The sequence below is a fragment of the Prionailurus bengalensis genome, chromosome C1, assembly GCF_016509475.1.
Source record: "Prionailurus bengalensis isolate Pbe53 chromosome C1, Fcat_Pben_1.1_paternal_pri, whole genome shotgun sequence".
NCBI classification, from domain to species: domain Eukaryota; kingdom Metazoa; phylum Chordata; class Mammalia; order Carnivora; family Felidae; genus Prionailurus; species Prionailurus bengalensis.
Window position 1 is genome coordinate 118193200 of NC_057345.1, and position 7826 is coordinate 118201025.

A 7826-nucleotide genomic window follows, 5' to 3' on the forward strand; every position below is an offset into this window, starting at 1 on the left:
CACAAAGAGGCATGCACCCTTTAGAAGAGGCCACCGTCCCCAGCTGCCCCTGTCACTGCCCTGACAGCCTGTGGATGGGGTGATCATATGATTTATCCCCCAAACGGGGACCAGAGTGAAAGGGAGCATTTTCCGTAATGACGGCAGGACAACGGGTGGAATAGGAACTGTCACAGAAGAACTGAGACATGCTGTCGCCCTCCACGTGGGGCATAAGAAGTTTAGAGTGCGTTCATGCTCTTAGATGCAACAGTACCTCTAGGGAATGTATCTGGAATCCGGGGAATGCTTTATGCAAAAGATGTCCATCAAAATGGGTTTATTTATTTCAATTCAATTCAAATAATTTATTTCAATGTGGCAAAGATATATCTAATATAATGCTGTAAGAAAAAAGCAAAATGTAATTTTATTTGTGTAGTATGATTATAATGCTAGTCTTTAAACTCAACCCATGCAGGGGCGCCTGGGTGGCTCAGTGGCTCAGTCGGTTAAGCATCCAGCTTCAGCTCAGGTCGTGATCTCGGGGTCCATGAGTTCGAGCCCAGTGTCGGGCTCTGTGCTGACAGTTCGGAGCCTGGAACCTGCTTTGGATTCTGTGTCTCCCTCTCTCTCTCTGCCCCTCCCCCACTCATGCTCTGTCTCTTTCTCTCCCTCTCTGTCTCAAAAATAAATAAACCTTTTAAAAAATAAAGAAAAAACATATTACCAGTGACTTTTCGGGGGCGGGGGGGGCGGTGGCTGCGGCTTTTTCTTCTTGTATCTTTTTTGTATTTTCCAAAACTTTCTTAAATGTTCATGTAGCTCTTTCCTAATGGGAAAAATAACCATTTGCGGGATTGCAACAGGCAGTCTGGCCAAGGGCAGGGAGCCTCCTGTGGGCAGAGCCTGGGTGCAGTAGCAGAGTGGAGGCCGTCCTGTGCTGAGTTCTGTGATGTCTCCCCTGTGGCCACGCGAAGCTGCTTGGCAAAGCTGGCGATCGTCTCTGTTCTGGTCCTCTTGAAAGTGAGCAGGGCACGAAGGAGAGGGGCAGATACAGGCTTCCAGCTACGGAACGAAGAAGTCACGAATAAAAGGCACAGCATAGGGAATACAGTCCATGATACTGTAGTAAGGTTGTATGGGGACAGATGGCGGCTGCACTACGGTGAACGCAGCCGAATGTATGGAGAAGTCGAGTCGCGTGCCGTATACCTGAAACGAATGTCACATCGTGCGCCACCTATACTGAAATTTAAAAAACTACAGAAAGAAAAAGAAAAAAGAAAGAAACCGAGCAGGGCGGAGCAGTAGGCCGAATAATGGCCCCCAACGATGGCCCCGCCTTAATCCTTTGAACCTGTGATTATGTCACCTCACAGGGCAAAAGAGACTTTGCAGATGTGATTAAGTCAAGGACCTTGAGATGGGGAGATTATCCTGGATTATCCGAGTGGGCCCAACCTAATCACATGAGTCCTTAAAAGTGGAAGACGAAGCTGAGTGGGTCAAAGAGATGTGCCTGGGGAGGATGCCGCGGGCCACTGGCGGCTATGAAGACAGAGGAAGGGGCCGTGAGGAGGGTGATGGCCTCTAGAAGATAGAAACTGCTCTCAGTCTGCAGCCAGCAGGAAAACAGGCACTTTGGTCCTGGAATCACATGGAACTAAATTCTTCCAAGAGCCTAAGTGAGGAGAGAGCAGATCTTCTCCCAGAGTCTCCGGAACAGGACACAGCCTTGTTGACACCTAGTCTGGCGAGACCCGCACTAGACTTCTGACCTACACAGTGGTAAGATAGTACATTTGTGTCATTTTTAAGTCTTTAACGTTGTGACGATTTGTTATGGCAGCAGTAGAAAACACATTCAGGCAAGAGCAGAGCATTGGCTGCGGTGGGGACATGGTGGCCAGGCCCAGCCCTACTGTGAGGTGTCCCTGTGTCCTTGGTGAGCGCTTGGTTCTTGGGTTCCTTCTTCCATAGGGGACAGTGGCGATCTCTAACCCCTTCGAGCACTGAACCTCTGCTCAGCGTGTGTACTTTACCGGCCCTGAATTTTGGAGAGGGAAGGGCTTTCTCCCCCACTGCAAAGTACAGGATCCCATGGAAATTCCTCAAAAGATTGAAACCAGGGCTGCCACATGATCCAGCGATCCCACTTCTGGGTATATATCTGAAGGAAAGAAAATCACTACCTGGAAAAAAATACCTGCCCTCCCGTGTTCACAGCAGCATTATTTATGATAGCCAAAACACAGAAACAACCTAAGTATACATTGATGGATGATGGAGTAAGCCCATGTGAGATAGATAGATATATATATAAATAGAGAGATAGGTAGATATAGATATAGATAAATATGTAGCCATAGATACATAGATTTGGACAGAGAAATAATGGAATATCATTCAGCCTTAAAAAAGAAGGAAATCTTGGGGCGCCTGGGTGGTGTAGTCGGTTAAGCGTCCGACTTCAGCCAGGTCACGATCTCGCGGTCTGTGAGTTCGAGCCCCGCGTCAGGCTCTGGGCTGATGGCTCAGAGCCTGGAGCCTGTTTCCGTTTCTGTGTCTCCCTCTCTCTCTGCCCCTCGCCTGTTCATGCTCTGTCTCTCTCTGTCCCAAAAATAAATAAACGTTGAAAAAAAAAATTAAAAAAAAAAAAAAAAGAAGGAAATCCTGACATTAGCAACCACACGGATGGACCTTGAAGGTATTCTACTAAGTGAAAGAAGTCAGACATAAAAAGACAAATACTCTAGAAGCTCAACCTAAGTGTGGAATCTAAAAATCAAACTCATAGAAAGAGAGCAGGTTGGTGGCTGTCAGAGGTGAGGGGTTGGGGGGCTGGGTGACGTGGGTGACGGTGGTCCAAAGATAAAACTTGGCGGTTCTCGGTCCCGAGGATGTAACTACAGCATGGTGCTGGGAGTTAACAATTCTGCATTAGGCATTTGAGAGTTGGCAAGAGAGTGGGTCCGAAAAGCTCTGATCACTGTAACTAAGTGAGGTGATGCACGTTAACGACACTCACTGTGGCGATCATTTCACATATGTACAAGTATCACCGTGTTGTGTGCCTTAAACTAATACGATGCTATATATCAGATATACCTAATATACCTCCATAAAACTGGAAAAATAAAACTACGCTACATAAATAATTAAGGAGCACAGGGCCCCTCTCCTCCTTCACCAGAGGGGCTGCTGGAGGCGGAGGTGAGGGCCACGGCGTATTCAGGGGAATGAGCCCAAGGTCTTGCTGTCACACAGCTGCCTGTCGGAGCTTTAAGTTTGCTGCACCTGCCCTAGAGGTCAGCCTTTGCTCCCAGATGCTCCCAGACTGCCCCACAATTTGCTGGCAGCCCTGAACGTGGAGGGGGGGGGGAGGGACAAGTAGAAGTTTGGGAAGAGCAAAGAAATCCTGAATCCCTCCTGCCCCCATCGTGCCCTCTTCTCAGACTCTCCGCCCGGGAGACCCAGTGCAAGGGCGGGCCTGGAGTGGGTCTGGGGAGGTGCATTGGCTTCCTGCGGGGGCACCTTCAGGGCCTCCCTGGCCAGGCCGCTGCTGCTCTGCGCTGTTCTCTTCTGCAGCACCAAGGCTGGCGGCCTCCCACCCCGGCGCTTTGATGGAGCACAGACAGGCCCTGGGGTGCTCCCTGTCTGTTCCTGTCGCTGGGTCTGGGCCAAGGTGGAATGTGGGAGGCCTGCGCGGTTTGGGGCTCCCCACCCTGCCCAAGCTGAGCAGCTCATTCTGGGGTGGCTCGTGCGGAAGCTTGAGCCCCTTCCCCGGAGCAAAGTCCCCTCCAAAGCTCAGAGCCCTACTTGGGCAAGAGCCTCTCTGAGCCTCAGTTTCCCCATCTGTCAAACAGACAGAGTAAATAGTACTTACGTCAGAGGGTGGTTATGATGATAAAATCAGAACTTTTCTAATGAGCCCTTGATGTCTGTCAGTGCCTGGCATGTCATAAGCGAGTGTTCGATAAGTCTTAACTGTTTGTTTTTAATTACCGCATTAATAAAATCATTATGAGATCATTGTAAGGACTAGAGCAATTCACTTCTCTCCCAGGGCCCCTGTTCCACATCTGGGACGGATAGGTTGGACTGGACGATCTCTGGAGTGCTGCCTTCTCTGAGACCTTGAGTTGCCTCAGTTTCCCCACCTCTGCCTAGTCTGGGGGGCATATGTCAAGCACAGGCTGATGCCGAGACAGAGCCTTGCTGAGAACGCAGCACCCAGGGGGCCTGGTCCACTGCCTGCCGCCTGGGGGGCCTTGTCTGGAAGTTGGGACTGGCAGAATTTTAGCCCCTCCCATGCCTGCCCCCGCCTGTCTGCTCATGGCACCCTGCAGGCTTGGCCAGGATGGCAGACGAGGAACGGGGAAGTCAGGGGAGCGGTGGTCATGCTAACCTGCAGATCGGGGCCTGATGCAGCCGAGTTCATCTTCTGCAAAGTTCCAACACTCCCGCGGCTGGACTCCACCACCCTGTCCTGTACCACGGGATGCCCTGGGCATGTAGGACCCCTCAAGAAACTTGAGCACCAGTTCTGGCTGTAGTAGAGTGAGTTCTTATCAGATCTGGACGGGGCTGGTGAGGACCAAGAAGACCCATCATCACTGAAGTCCAGTGTGATGGCCCAGACTGCCAACTCGTGTTCACAGACGTAAGTGACCAGGAAGGCTTTGCCTGCACCCTTTCTGTTTGTGCCCTGCAGCCTGAGCCTGACTGCCAGCTGCCAGCACCTCCGTCTTTTGGCCTCAGGGTTTGTCTGGACACTAAGACTCCCAGGGAATTATGGTGCACAAGTTCCCCAATGCCCACGCCCCTTGGGTTCCTCTCCGAGCTCCCCGTGGGATTCCAATGGAGGCCTGCTAGATAATACACCCTGTACTGGCTTCCTTTCCGCCCTGTCTCACTTCTCGCCCCTGTTATGAGCTGAACTGTGTCCCCCCAAATGTCGGATGTTGAAGTCTTAACCCCTAGTACGTCAGAATGGGACCTTATTTGGAAATAGGGTCGCTGCAGATGTGATTTGTTAAGGCAAGGCCGGTAGGGTGGGCTCTACTCCAGGATGACTGTGACTTTAAAAAGGGGGGAATTTGGACACAGACACAAGCACACAAGGAGGACAATGGTTGAAGATGAAGGCAGAGGTCAAAGTGATGCTTCCGCAAGCCAGAGAATGCCGCGTATGGCCCGCAAAGCGCCAGAAGCTGGCCCTCAGAAGGAACCAGCCTTGCCCACACCTTCATCTTGGACTTCTGGCCTCCGGAACCGTGAGACGATACATTTCCGTGGTTTAAGCCCCCCAGTCTGTGCTACTCTTATGGCACCCCTGACAACAGATTCTTCCCCATGGTGGTATTTTCTAGAATTGCCAAATGAAGTATTTGTGCTTCAGTCTTTGTCCAACGTCAGGGACCCAAGCCTGACAGGGGAAAGGAGGGCAGGCTGGTCTCAAGAGAGAGCACATTAAAACGACCGCAGGAGGGGCGCCTGGGTGGCTCGGTCGCTTAAGCATCCGACTTCGGCTCGGGTCACGATCTCGCGGTCCGTGAGTTCGAGCCCCGCGTCGGGCTCTGTGCTGACCGCTCAGAGGCTGGAGCCTGTTTCAGATTCTGTGTCTCCCTCTCTCTCTGACCCTCCCCTGTTCATGCTCTGTCTCTCTCTGTCTCAAAAATAAATAAACTTTAAAAAAATTTTTTTAAAAAATAAAACGACCACAGGAACTTGGGGGGCAGGGGCAGATTGACGGCCCCAGCCCACTCTCCAAACCAGGATCTGGGAATGCGCAGGCAGATTCTGTGTGTTGTCAGATACGGGACATCAGGATGGGAAATCGGCCGCAGCCGGCAAAGCCATTGTCCCTTGGAAACCTTCCTTAACCTACTCTCTGCCCCTGGCTGATGGCGAGAGGGCTGGGTGGCCCCCATACCCTCACGGGGGCGCGAGTAGGTTCTGGTGGTTTGCACGTGTGACGCAGGAGCTCACACAAACTTCCTGCAAAGAGAGCTCCCTTCCTGCTCAAGAGAAGGGGTGAGTGGACAACATGCCAGCCCCAAACAGGGTCCCTAGAAGTATTACTGTTTAATAAAGCCCGTGACTCTTTAATTTTTTTTTTTTTAATGTTCATTCATTTTTGAGAGACAGAGAGAGACAGAGCATGAGCGGGGAAGGGGCAGAGAGAGGGAGACACAGAATCCGAAGCAGGCTCCAGGCTCCACGAGCTGTCAGCACAGAGCCCGACACGGGGCTCGAACTCACGATCTGTGAGATCATGACCTGAGCCGAAGTCAGATGCTCAACCGACTGGGCCACCCAGGCGCCCCAAAAGCCCGAGACTCTTGACAAAAATGGAGAGAAAAATCTTATGTAGACTCATGAAGAAAAAAATGCTTTTTGTTAATTTAAGTTTATTTGTTTTGAGAGAGAGAGAGAGATAGCGCAAGTTGGGGAAGGGCAAGGGGAGAGAGAGAGAGAGAGAGAGAGAGAGAGAGAGAATCCCAAACAGGCTCTGCCAGTACAGAGCCCCACGCAGGGCTCAAACCCACCAGTCGTGAAATCACGACCTGAGCTGAAGTTGGACGATTAACCGACGGTGCCCCTGAGGCGCCGTGTGTTTTGTTAAAAATTCAGTGTTAGGGGCGCCTGGGTGGCTCAGTCGGTTAAGCATCCCACTTCAGCTCAGGTCACGATCTTGCGGTCCGTGAGTTCGAGCCCCGCGTCAGGATCTGTGCTGACGGCTCAGAGCCTGGAGCCTGTTTCAGATTCTGTCTCCCTCTCTCTCTGACCCTCCCCCATTCATGCTCTGTATCTCCCTGTCTCAAAAATAAATAAACATTAAAAAAAATTTTCAAAAAAAAAAATTCAGTGTTAATTTGGGGGCACTAAGTGTTCATCAAGAGGGGAATAATTAAGTTGACAAGAGTTCATCCTCCTGACCTGGCCACGGTCCTAGCTCATCCTGCTTCCTGCATCCTGGACCCTCCTCCCTTCTCCTGGCCGGATCCCGTGGCTCCGTTTATTGGCATATGTGATGTGACTGTCCAGGTTGGGTATCGAGGGCTGATGACCTGAGAAAGAACAAGGTCGGTGTTGGGGCGTGGAGGCTTATCTGTGCCAAACCTACGTCCCCTTAATGCAGGCCTCAGTTTCCAACTCCTCAAAACGGGCATGTCACTGGTAGGGACAGGACATTGCAAAGCTCTGGGTGCAGCTGTTGGGAGGGACTTTTCTCTGTGATCCTGCTGGCTTGAGTCTTAGAGGGTGAGGCTGGGGAGGTCCCTGAGGGTGGAGTGCTCGTGGGAGGGCAGGGTGCAGGGGCGCTGTGGGGGGCCAGGGCAGGCTTGGGGCTAAATGGGCAGGCTGTGGGTGCTGCAGACTAGGAAGGATTCCTGGTAGTTTGGGTGTAACTTGAAATTCTGCCATTTTCCATCTTATCTCATCATCAGAAGGAAATCAGACGAGAGAGTGTGAGCTCATTCTAATAGAAGTAATTTTTTGCCCTCTGGTTCCTATCAATTAAATCCTCTTTTCTGTTGATCACCTTCAGAGACTCTCTGAAAGGCCTTTCTGGGCTGAATGGCACAGAGCTAATTAGGCCAGTAAGTACACGTCAAGCGCTGTCCCTGCAGGGGCCACAGAACAGCTGCTCAGCCTGGGGCACCACTCGGCTTGGATTTGAAGCCCCGCCCTGCTATTAAACACCTGTGTCACTGTGCTTGACAGTCTGAGCTTTAACTTTCCCATCTATAAAATGGGAATGATACCAGTGCCGACCCACGTATCCAATATCTACTAGACGTCCCTCCTTGGGGATGTAGACGAGTCTCAGATCCACGCTG